Source organism: Prionailurus bengalensis, chromosome X (assembly GCF_016509475.1).
Source record: "Prionailurus bengalensis isolate Pbe53 chromosome X, Fcat_Pben_1.1_paternal_pri, whole genome shotgun sequence".
Taxonomy (NCBI): Eukaryota; Metazoa; Chordata; class Mammalia; order Carnivora; family Felidae; genus Prionailurus; species Prionailurus bengalensis.
Window position 1 is genome coordinate 37,450,920 of NC_057361.1, and position 13,379 is coordinate 37,464,298.

The following is a 13,379-nucleotide window of genomic DNA, read 5'->3' on the forward strand; positions in this document are numbered from 1 at the left end:
TGTGTGGCCCTTGTCTAATTCCTGCATCCCAGGCCTGAAGAAGCAATATATTAAATCTCATGGAATAAGAGTATATATAGAGAAAGTATACTACATAGTCACAACAGATAACCCTTATATATCACTTATTATGCACCACTTGTTATGTATGTACTTTTATAACCTCACTAGTATCTATGAACTCATTCACAGCTCCATATACATACATGGGTATTATAATCTCTATTTTACAGATGAGGTAACAGGCACAGAGTGTTATATGACTTGCTCAAGCCACACAGCTTATAAGTGACAGAGCCAGAATTAGAAACCAGGTGATCTGGCTCCAGAGTCATGTAAGTCTCTTGTTTCCATATATACACAGAAGGTTTTAAACCGTGAGTCAGTAAATCATGATCCTCAGGCTATTTATGATTTTACTGCATGTTTATGTAAATAAAGTTTTATTGGAACACAGTCATGTCCATTTGTTTAATATCATCCATGACAGCTTTCAAGTGATAAGGGCAGAGTTGAGTATTTGTGACAGAGATTGCATGACCCACAAAGCCTGAAATATTTACTATCTGATCTCTGTTTTAAAGGATGAATAGGGATGTTCTAGACAAAGTGTTCCTGGCAAATAGAATGACATGCAAGAATGCATGGGGCATCAATCGCAGAGTTTTTCTGCACCTGCACCATAAATTTTTAAGAGAAGAGATTCTATCTTCTCATCATGGTAAGAATACCACAAGTGCTCAATATTCTTGTTGAAAATATTTATCCAGTTTACTCACATTGTTACACCACTCATAAATGTATTAATGACTGCTGTACTTATTTTTTATGTTTCCTGGCATTATCGAGTATGGCCTTATGGGGCAGGAACCTGAGAGGGTAATGAGTAGCCCAGTGAACTGAGCATATTATGAATTCACATTACGGTAATTTAAATTACATTTATTCATCCAAGTATTTGTTGATAGGTTGTATAATTTGAGCTCAAATGCGGCTTATAACAGAAAATAATCCTAGTGAATCTGATGAAATACCAAAATGCCGTATTTGTCTGTGCATTTCTGTTGCTGGTGGTAAGGGAGTTAGAACATGTACACGTTTGTGCAACCATGTGCACACACGCTCACTCACAAAACCTTCCCCTCCCCAACAAACACACCCACAAACACATTTTAATAATTGGTGTTTCGTTTAAACCCATTTCCAAAATGAGCATTTTACTAAAAATCATTTAAAAGAGAAACAAGATCAAATGGCTCTGTCATAATATCTTTCTTGCCTTGGAACTGAGGTGGATCATTAGAGGGACTCACATTGCTTGTTCACGTCTCACAGTTGTTTATTGTTTGCAACAGTAGAAAGGAAGAGTTTTGTGTCATAATGACTTCACAAGGCTTTGATACTTCATACAAGGGGAAACTGTTGCTTGGAAGAATGTTTCAGGACAGAAAGAAACGACTGCATGTAATAAAAATTGTTGGAATTTCATGTATATGCTAGATTGAAGTTTATAGGTAGAAACGTGTTTGATCTCTCTGTTTGATAGATAGGGCTTTTGTTTTGCTATATCTGATGAATAAGATAGTGCTTTCCTTTGTACCTATTTCTGCTGAACACCTGAGATAGATGAGTCATTACATAAAGTCTTATGGCAATAAAACTTAAATAGATAATTCCATAGTTCTTTAATTATTATCTATTTAGAACACTCTTAGACACTAGAATATCTTATTTATATAATATGTAAAAAGTATTCCATAATATGTATGAGTATACCAATCAATGACTATTTATGAATAGGAAAACAACGTACGAATTGAAAAACACTGTTTTTAATAGCCCAAGGATGTGGTAACTTCTCTTTTTGTGTTTCAACACTATTGGATCATTCCTCTCAACAGTGTCATCTAATAATCTGAGATCTTTTGCACAAGCACCTTCATCATTTTCTGAAATATATGCTACCTGAAATTATATTTTGCTTGTCCATACAGGTAATATTTGATGAAAATTTAAATGGGGCTCTATAAGAAACACTATGATCTGTCCCCCAGGTATTGAATTCTTGCTTACTAACTGTAGCTGAATTAATTTAATATGCTACTTTTGTTAATTTTTAAGATAGACTTTTTTTTAGGTTACTATAAAGCAATTAAATGAGATGAATGGTTTTCTTTTTGGCAGAAAATAGAAGCTGGAGAACCTAAAATTGGGTGGAAATTCCTTAGGGAACAATTTAACCAATCACTCACTATTTTATTTTATCAGTCAACATGAATGTATTAAGCACTTACTATTTGCACTGGCATTGTGACAGGCCTAGGATTAGAGCGATAGAAGACAAAGGCCCTATCCTCAAGGAGCTTACCTTCTACTTAGGAGACAGATAGATACCTGCACAGTGGTAACACAACATGATAAACGCTATCAAAGAGGTGATGTGCTTGTTGTGGGGCTGTGGGGCTGCAGACTAGGAGGTCTACTATATAATTAAGGTACACTATATAAGATAGAATGAAACAACTAATAAAATTGGAAATTTGAAAACATCTTCCTAAATAATTGATGAGTCAAAGAAAGAAATAAAAATTTTAATTAAAATTTAAACTATTAAAATTTAAATAAAATTAAAAATTAAAATCAGATATTAGAAAAAATTGCTCAAGTTAGAAAAGAAAGACTGAGGATTAATGAGTCATGTATCCAACTCAAGAAGTTTTTCATAAGACAAGCTACTTAAGCCCAGAGAAAATACAAGTAAGGGAATAGAAAGGATGAGAATAAAACTTTTTAAAATAGAAAACAGTGATGTAAGAGTAAATATTATCCACCAATAGCTGGTTTTTTGAAAAGAGAAGAGATGTCTCTGGCAATATGGTCAAGAAAAAAGAGGACACAAGGGAATAACTTGTGTTATTAAAATATATAAAAAATTACAAAAAACTTTATGCCAATGATTTTGAAAACTTAGATGGAGAAATTTCTTTTTTTAATGTTACTGTCTTTTTCTTTTTTCTTTTAGAGAGAGAGAGAGAGAGAGAGAGAGAACACGGGTGAGTGGGTTGAGGGGCAGAGGGAGAGAGAGAATCTTAAGCAGGCTCCATGCTCTGTGCGGAGCCCGATGTGGGGCTCAATCCCACAATCCTGGGACCATGACCTGAGCTGAAATCAAGATTCAGACGCTCAACCAACTGAGTCCCCCACCAGGCGCCCTGAGAAATTTCTAAGTAAATATAACTTACCAAGACTAATTCATTACAAAATTCAACAACCTGATTAAGATTATAAAATTAAAGGAATTGAATAGGTAAAAATCTACCTTTGATCCATACACAAAAATAGTCAACCAAGATTATTTTACAAAGTAATTTCTACAAAATACTCAAAGACCATATAAACCCCATCTTATACAAATGGAACTAGGATATAGAAAAAAAAGGAACATATTCCACAATTTTTTTTCATGAGATTAATTTAACCAAACCAAACAAACCCAACTTGACCAAGTTAGCCTCACAAAAGAATGGAATGAAAGGAGAGCTTAACATGAGCATCTCTATTAATGTATTACGTTGAGCCATATGAAATTGCCCTTTTCATCATTACAAAACAGTCATATATGAGCAATTTCTTTTGGCTCAACCTAATAATTCCCCACCTTAGTGGGCTGAAGAAGAAAACAATTTGATCATCTCAGCAGATAAAGAATAAAGGCTTATTCTGAACATCAAACTTAGTGGTGGGGGTGCCTGGGGGGCTCAGTTCACTAAGCATCTAACTTCGGCTCAGGTCATGATCTCGCAGTTTGTGGGTTCAAGCCCCGCATTGGGCTCTGTGCTGACAGCTCAGAGCCCAGAGCCTGCTTCCAATTCTGTGCCTCATTCTCTCTAGGTGCCTCCCCTACTCACGCTCTGTCTCTCTCTCACAAATTCACACAATTTCATCTAAAAAAAACCCCCACAATTTCATCTAAAAAACTTAGTGGTAAAGCATCAATAAGCATTTCCTATAAAATCAAGAAAGAGACAAACAGCCATCACTACTTTTGTTGGGCACTGTACTAATATACATGGATTGGAAAAAATAAAAGAAACAAATTGTACAATATATATATTTTCTATATAAATAACCCAAGAGAATCTATGAAGTATGCAAAAATCAATTCAACCATGTGGCTTGATATAAGATCATCAGGCAAAAACTGAGTTTTTACAAAGCAAAAATAAACAACCTACAAAACAGCAATGACAAACGTAAAAGATCTAGGAAGAAAAAAACTAACAAAAATATGTATTTTTTTTGGAGAAAATTACAAAACCTTTAAGAAAAGCAATTAAGATGGCCAAAATAAATGGAAAGCTATAGATAATACTACTTGGTATTTTAAAGATATTTATTATTTCCAAGATATTTGATAAATTCAATGCCATTCATTTTTTCAGTAATCTCTACACTCCACATGGGAATCAAAGTCATGAGTCTGAGGGGCGCCTGGGTGGCGCAGTCGGTTAAGCGTCCGACTTCAGCCAGGTCACGATCTCGCGGTCCGGGAGTTCGAGCCCCGCGTCAGGCTCTGGGCTGATGACTCAGAGCCTGGAGCCTGTTTCCGATTCTGTGTCTCCCTCTCTCTCTGCCCCTCCCCCGTTCATGCTCTGTCTCTCTCTGTCCCAAAAATAAAATAAACGTTGAAAAAAAAAATTAAAAAAAAAAAAGTCATGAGTCTGAGATCAAGAGTCAGATGCTCTACTGAGCCAGCCACGCACCCCAAATCCAATGCCACTCAAGTAGAATGGAGAATTTTCATGGAAATTTACAGCTTAGTCATCAAATTTATATAGAATTTTAAGAAGGAGGCCAAGAATAGTCAAAACAATGTTAGGAAGAAATAGTTGGAGGACATACTTTATCAGATAACATGGTTTATTAAACGTGAAAGTAATTAAGATAACATGGTATTATCTTGGAAACATACACATAGACCAGTGAAACAAACTCAACAAGTGCAGAAATAGCTCCCCTGTATCTAGGGACTCAATACGTGACAGAAGTGGCAATACAGGTCAGTGGCATTGTATTAGTTTCCTAGGGCTCCTGTAAAAAATTGCCACAAATTTGGTGACTTAAGACAACAGAAGATTCATCTCACAGTTCTGGAGACCAACAGTTTGAAATTGAGGTGTCAGTCAGGAGGGCTGTGCTCCCTCTGGAGGCTCTAAGGGAGAATCCTTCCTTGCCTCTTCCAGCTTCTGGTGGCCCCAGGTCTTTGGCTTGTGGTAGCGTAACTTCAACCTTTGCCTTCATCTTCATATTGCCTTCCCTGATGTGTCTGTGTCTTCTCTTTGTGCAAGAACACTTTGTTGGGGCACCTGGGTGGCTCAGTCAGTTAAGCACCTGCTTCGGTTTCTATTTCTCTCTCTCTCCCTGCCCCTCCCCTACTTATGCTCTGTTTCTCTCTCTCTCTCTCAAAAATATATAAACATTAAAAAAATCCACTTTGTCATTGGATTTAGAGTCTATCAGCTTAATCCAGAATGATCTCATCTCCACATCCTTCACTTAATTACTTAAGTGCAAAATAAGGTCACATTCACAGGTACTAGAGGTATGGACTTGGACATTTTGGGGGGTGGTGCACAATTTAACCCACTACAGGGAGTAAAGGAGAGATAGTTGAATAAATGTTGCTAAGGTAATTGGTTTTCATGTAGAAAAAAATTTGCATTCCTAAATCACACCATATTCACACCAAACCTCCATGTGGATAAAATACCCAAATGTGAAAAGGCGAATTTTAAATTTGGAAGAAAATATGTGGAGTTTCCTTATGATTCATGTAGGAAATGATTTTTCAAACAAGGTCCCAAAAGCACAGGCATAATGGGAAAAAATGGTAAATTAGAATTTGAATTTAGAACTCCTATCTATGTATCAAAGCTACCATAAATAATAAAAACAAGTCATATTAGGAGAATAGATATTCAATGCACATAACTGATAGTATGTAAAAAGAAAATAAAAAAACAATAAAAAATGGGCAAAGGTATGAACAGGCAGTTCAGAAAACAGGAAACCTGAATGGCCAATAAACCTAAGATGCTCCAATTCATTACCAACTTGAGAAATGAAATTCCAAAGAGAAATGAGACTCCATTTTACAAACATTGGAGTTGTAAAAGTTGAAAAGCCTGAGCTTACCAATACTTGGTAATATAAATTGGTATAACCGCTTTGGAGAGCAAATTTGCACTGTCTAGCCCAGCGATTCCACTGGAGACATGTACATTGCAGCTTTGAGCCCTTAGCAAGAGAATGAATAATTTGTAGTATATTCATGCAATGTCATACTCTCTAACAGTTGAAATAAATGACTTAGTGGTATCTCTGTCAGCCTGGATGAGTCTTTTAAATATGTTAAGAAAAAAAGCAAATTTCAGAAATGTAGACACAGTGTGATGCCATTTATACAAAGTTTTAAAACATGAAAATTAATGGCATATATTGTGTAGTGATACCAACATTTGTAGCAGCAGCATGAAGATCTCATGAGAATGCTACTCATACTCTGGAGAGTATTTCTTCTGCTGGAGGTGGCAGAGGGAAGGAAACTTACTAAGGAAAGGTGACATACAGGGTATAAATTTCATTTGCCATGTTTTAATTAGGCTAGCTCATGAGTACGTGAGTATTCATTATATTATATATATTTGCTAGACTTTTTGTATTTGTGAAATCTTTTAAAATCTTTCATAACTTCAACAGAGCAAGGTAAGGGATGATGGAGTTGTTATAAAGAGGATATTGTTCTAATGATCTGAGTCTTCTCAGATTTAAAATATGAAGAAGATGTAACCAAAATTATAGCAAGGTGGGATTTAGATATAAGGAAGAATGAGTGAAGGAAGAACATGGGGAGTCTGTAGGCCTGGGGCTCAGTTTTGATTCTGTCATCAATTAGCTCTGGTACCATGGACACATCTTTTAAATCATCCAGACCTTTGGAAAGTTGGATAGGATAATGGTCTTGATCGAATATAGGTAAAATGTCTTACGTTTGCAAAATTTACAAAAACGTGGCCATGTGAACTTACAAATTAGAAGGCTGCACTGGAGTAAGTAGGCAAAAACCAGACCTTTGTTGATTAGAGTTCCAGAATACAGTGATTCTTTGGGGCTGAGGCTGTGGAGTGAGGAGGTCGAAAAGGTGGATAACTTCGGGGCTATCTAGTGAAAATGTACATCCCCCAGGATCCGGCAATTCCTCTGGAGAGTTGAACAAAAATGTTTACTGCAGCTTTGAAAGAAACTAAAGGAGAAATAGAAATATGGCAGAGATACTCTTCTAGTACAGACATTAAACGATCAAAGACTGGACAAGAGAAATTGGGAGGGATTTTGTGTGTGATATTTCTCATGTTGCCAATCATGTTACATCTCAAATAACACTTGTACTGACACTTTGCAAACTGTAAAACAAGATGCGGTAGAATAAGCATTAACTGCTAACTCCTTTGAAGGATAGAGCTAGGAGGTTGGTCGGGTGGCAGGCTGATTCCTAAGGATCCTCAAAGGGTGACATTTGTCATAGCAGACCAGAGACTGCTTCTCAGTCAGTGAAAACTTCTTCTAATCATTGCATGTGTCAAATTGAAGCTGAGGATTCTTATCAATGCCTAATCATAAATGGAAGTTCTCTCCTTGAAAAAGATTTTCTGTGAACCTAACAGATAATCTTAAAAGTAAATGAAACAAGGGGCACCTGAGTGGCTCAGTTGGTTAAGTGCCTGACTTTGACTCAGGTCCTGATCTCACAGTTCACGAGTTTGAGCACCATGTCGGGCTCTGTGCTGACAGCTCAGAGCCTGCAGCCTGCTTCAGATTCTGTGTCTCCCTCTCTCTCTGCCCCTCCCCTGCTCATACTCTCTCTCTCTCTCTCTCAAAAATAAATAAGCATTAAATTTTTTTAAAAAAGTAAATAAAATAAATGACATTATTAAATTATAAGGTAAAGCTTTTCTAAATTATTAATAAAAAAGTTTTGAACAGCCATCTGAAGGAACTGAGTTATCTTTCTATTGTCTGTATTGAAATGATACTACAAAACAATTATCACATGAAAAGGCAATCAAGGCATATGTATGTATCAAAAATGTGAGAAAAAGTATTACAGAGGTAGGTCAGGCTTTCAATTAGTAAAACCATTATTGTTTTACATATTGTTTTACTTATTGTATTTTTCGGCTCTTTAAAATGTGTACTTTATTGTGATTTTTCTCCTTCTAAAGAAACATTTACCTTTATGTGTACCTTTTTATTCTTAATTTTGTATTCTCTTCCTGAAAGGTAGTTCCCCAAATTGAATAAGCCTCAGATGCCACAAAACCTAAGTTCAAGAAATTGTAAAATCCCAAATGCCAATTTACCATGTACATTACAGATCCTAACTGTGTCAGGAATTATGATACTTGGCATCCTTATGCCTAACCTGTTAGATGCCTCATTGTCACACTTACTAGAATTATCATTATTATTTGAAAATGAGCATAATCTGTTGTAACAAAATCAGAGTAGTTGAAATCCATACAACTTGGTTATGAATCTATGTTGGTAGAGCTGAATAGAAATAATAATTACAAAAATGACAATATATCTAACTTTTGTGGAGCCCATACTATCTGCCAAGCCCATAGTGTGCCCTTCACATCTAGTCTCTGTTCATCCTCACGTTAACTTTGTTAAAATCGTCACGTAAATAAAGGCAAATGCCCAGGCAACACATGTGCTAAATCCTGCCGGATCAAGGATCATTGGGAAAATCTTGTGGAGCCAGGATCGGTAGCAGATGTGCTGGTCTTCTCTTGTTTATCCATTCTAGGGAAGTCCATGGTGATCTAACAGAGCCAAACATTCACTTCCAGGGAAGGTGTCCTGATTCTTGGCTGTGGGGCTTTTAGGCTTCGTGATTAAATGTGAAGGCTTTATAATGTGTCAACTTGGCTAGGCTAAACTACATTTCCCAGAATTCCTTTCTTGTATATTTCCAGTTAGAGTGAGCACAAGGAAGATTCTGGAGAGACTTGGAGGGGTGAAAGGGAGGCAGCCACCATTTTGTAGCATATACACATTGTTGCTGATCTGCTTACTTACCTCATAGGTGGAAAACATTAGTTGTCTAGGTGTGTTTTTAGCTCTTTGACGAAGGGCCGTTGTTTTCTCCAGGATAACCTGGTGAAGGAGACGAGAAGAACAGATATGAATTTTAGTCCATCCTTGACAGTTTCTAGCTTGTGCTCGTGGGGTTCTGGCCTAATTAATGTTCTTTCCTTCCTGACTGCCTGTGCTGTGGGCTTCAAGATCCAGCATCAGATATGAAGACGGTCTTACAGAGGTTGTTTAATGAGTTCCTACAATTGTGTAAGCAAATGGATAACAAATCCATATCTCTATTTCTATCTATCTATCTATCTATCTATCTATCTATCATCTATCATCCATTATCTATCTATCTATCTATCTATCTAATCTATCTATCTATATCATCTATCTATCTATCTATCATCTATCTATCTGTCATCTATCTGTCATCTGTCTATCTAACTATCATCTATCTATCTCCTACTTTTATGCTTTTCTGGTTGAATTCTAACTGATACAATTGAACCACCCCTCTCTCTGACACAGCAAAATAGTGCTAAGATTCACTACTTCACTATTGATGGTTAGGGAAGAATTTATCCTTTACCTGCCATAATTACAGAACTAGAGCCCGGCCTTCAATTGAGCAGAGTTGATTGCGCTCATTACTGGGTCATAGCTAGTTTTCATGGAGCTTTGCTAAAGGCTAGCTTCTTTTCTGAGAAACCAATTTTCAGGGAATTAGTCTTAGACAAATGCGGCAAATTGTATTTTCCAAAGATGGTTGTACTAATATGAATCACATCCCACATACTCTTCTAACCATGTGACACTGCGACTCCTCCATTTAAATATGAGGCTTAATGTTCCATCCCCTTGAACCTGGGAAAAAGTTTATAATTTCCTTCACTAACAGAATGTAGCAGAAGTGATACTGTGTGACTTCCGAGGCTAGATTATAAAAGGTGGTATGGCTTCCATCTGGTTCTCTCTCTGTCTCTCTCTCAGGACACTTGCTCATGGAACCCAGCCACCATTCTATAAGGAAGCCTAGACTACCCCATGCAGAGAGACCATATGGAGCAACCCATGTGAAGAGGAGCTTAAGTCCTCAACTGATACCCAGCATTAGCCACCAGACACATACTGAGTGAGGCTTTAGAAATTTCTGGCCTACAGCTTTTGAGTCTTCCAGCTGAGGCCTCAGACGTAATAGTGTAGAATGGAACAGAGATGACCTTTCTGTGCAAACCCCTTGGCAAATTAAATATTTGTGAGCAGAATAAATATTGTTTTCTTTGCCACTAAATTTTGGAGTAACTTGTTATTTGGCGCTAACACGTGGAAAAGACAAGTTAGCGTCGTGTAATAGTTATCTGTTGCTGCATAACAAATTACTCTAAAATTTAGTGATTTGAAAGCATAAATATCTAGGATTTCATGCAGTTTCTGAGGGTCAAGAACCCACGAGTGGCATAGATTGGTGGCTCTGGCTCAAGGTTTCCCACGAGGCTGCAGTCAAGATGTTGGTCAGGGCTGTAGTCATCTGAAGGTCTGACTAGGCTAAAGGATCATCTTCCAAGATGTCACTGTCACGTGGTTATTGGCAGGAAGCCTGGATGTTGGCAATAGGCCTCAGTTCCTTGCCATGTGGGCCTCTCACAGAGTTGCGTGAATGTCCTCATGATGTGTCAGTTGCTTTCTCCTGGAGCAGAGAGAGAGAGCAAAAATGAAATGAAAATGCCTTTTAAGGTCTCATCAGAGAAGTTGCACACAGTCATTTCCACCACATGCTATTTGTTAGAGTCACTAAGTACAGCCCACGTTCAGGAGGAAGACATTTAGGCTCCACTCTTTGAAGGAGGACTGTCAAAAAATTTGTGGATATATTTTAAAACCACTACTCCCTGACCTCAAAGGTAGCCTCAGTGCCTCCCTCTCCCACTCTGTGCTCATCCCGTCCTCTTTCAACAAACAGAGGTTGTGGGGCCAGTTATGCCATCTTCCTGGGAAACACTGGAAAACAGTTTGGAAGGGTGCAGATTACATTCACCCGATTCAGTTAGAGAAAGGCCGTTGGTAAGAAGGATCCGTGGTTGGGGGGGTGGGTGGCTGTGTTGTCTAATCTGGAAAGTGTGATAATTCTGGCACCTTTGGCTGCTGTGCAGAGGGGGTTGAGAAAATCTTAACCAGAATTTTCAGTATGGCTGCTGAGTCTCTTCCAATGACTGGGGAACATATGTCATTCTGGATGAAGAAACTGGCTCCCTGAATTGTTGCACAGCCTTGGATCCGTTGTCCTCATGTTGATCATGTCATTGGTAGGGATTGCGTGTTTTAACTCAGTGGAGTTTGCAAGAGGCCGCGAGATACCAGTAGCGAAGTAGTGTTGTCAGAAGAAACTAGAATGGCCTACATTCTCAACTTCCCCATGTCTCCACCACATCTGGGACTGAATAGAAGGGCCGTTGACAGATGAAATGAAAAGAACACTTCTTTGAGAGCAGGGTTATGTGGATGGCAGTTCTCCTGGAGAGCAAGATGCTTAATGGGCACTGTCCTCCAGCCCCCCAAGTCTCCTGTAATTTCTGATGTTGTGACAGAGATTCCTTTGAATATCTGGAGTTTAAAAAAAGAGAGAGAGAGGGAGAATATAAGCATCTCACTATCCAGCTTTCCTTTCCAGGTTTTCAGTATGTCTAATGTTTGCTTCAGCTGCAATCTTTTGCCCCAGGCAGCAGTGGGTTGTTATTTGCCTTTTGATGTTTTTAAGGAATACCTTCTGCGTAGCCTCTTTGTAGCCTAAGAAAGCACTGAGTTAGGCTAAACAAAGACAAGCATCTTGTGTCCGTCCTTCAGGTAGTCCACCCTACAGGTCAAAACAGTTCTTGGAAAACAAAGTCTGCTGTCTTCCCCTGTAATAAGGGTTCAGAGTTCTTTTTTAAAAAATGTTTAATGTTCATTTATTTTTGAGAGACAGAGCATGAGTGGGGGAAGGGCAGAGAGAGAGGGAGACACAGAATCCGAAGCAGGCTCCAGGCTCTGAGCTGTCAGCGCAGAGCCCGACACAGGGCTCAAACTCATGAACTGTGAGATCATGATCTGAGCAGAAGTCAGACGCTTAACCGACTGAGCCACCCAGGCGCCCCAAGGGTCCAGGGTTCTATACTGGGAATGTGGGCTGATGTCTTCAAGGCTTACCAAGCCAGGTAGCATATGGGGCAAGGGCAAGTAAAAACACTGCAAAGCTCTCCTACCATTTTTAAATTGCTTCTTTCTGGGTTCAGCATTTGCTTGGTTGTTGTAGACCTTTGACTATTTTCCAGAGTTTCCTGACAGTTTTTGCTCATCTTTTTGGTGTTTTTGTGGAGGGGCAGGCCCTTGGAGCTACTTGCTTTTCCATTTTTGCTAACCTCACCCCTTCACAATTTGGTTTTGATTCAGCTATTTTTTTTAATTAAACGTTTGCTATTCACCAGACAATGTGTTACATTTTTACTTTTTATTTAGCCCTCACAGTAATTGTAGGAGGGCAGCACTATTATCTCCATTTCACAAAAGAAGAAATACAGACTCAGAGAATTGTTCAAGGTGATACAGACAGGAGCAGATACAAATGAGCTTGAACTCAGATCTGTTTGATTTCTAACCCTAGGCTTTCAGCCACTAAGTTAAAACAATATGTTAAGATAGCCAGGCACACATAATCAAAGGTGTTGCCTGACCTGATTCTAAAGACAGTTTTATGCTCAGGGATTAATTGTAATTTGTTTTTATGAAAGGTAGTGTCCATTTTCTATTCTTCACACTTTGCATCTGAATGGCATTAACTGTGTGTGAAGAGTCTCAATAGAAGTAAGAGAAAGAAAAATATATCCTAGATGATGCACCAATCGTCATGCAAAGTGGATGAAGAAGCTTTGAGGATGGCCAAAGTCAATGGAAAAGGGGCCAAGAGATGATGCTTGGATACTTGACACATGATTGATTATCCTCTTCTTGCTTCTAATTCTTTAGATGGAGCATTATTATTAGGGAAGTGCAAGGGCTCTGAATCCAGATTCCCTGGCTTCAAATTCTGCCTGTGTTATTGACCATCTCTGTGACCTGGGGCAAATTAATTAATCTGTCTGTGCTTCGGTTTCCTTACTATGAGGTATGGAGATAACAATGGTATACACATCATAGTGTGCCTGAAGATTAGAGAGCTGGCAAGGTAAAAAGCATTAGGAACATTGTCTGACACA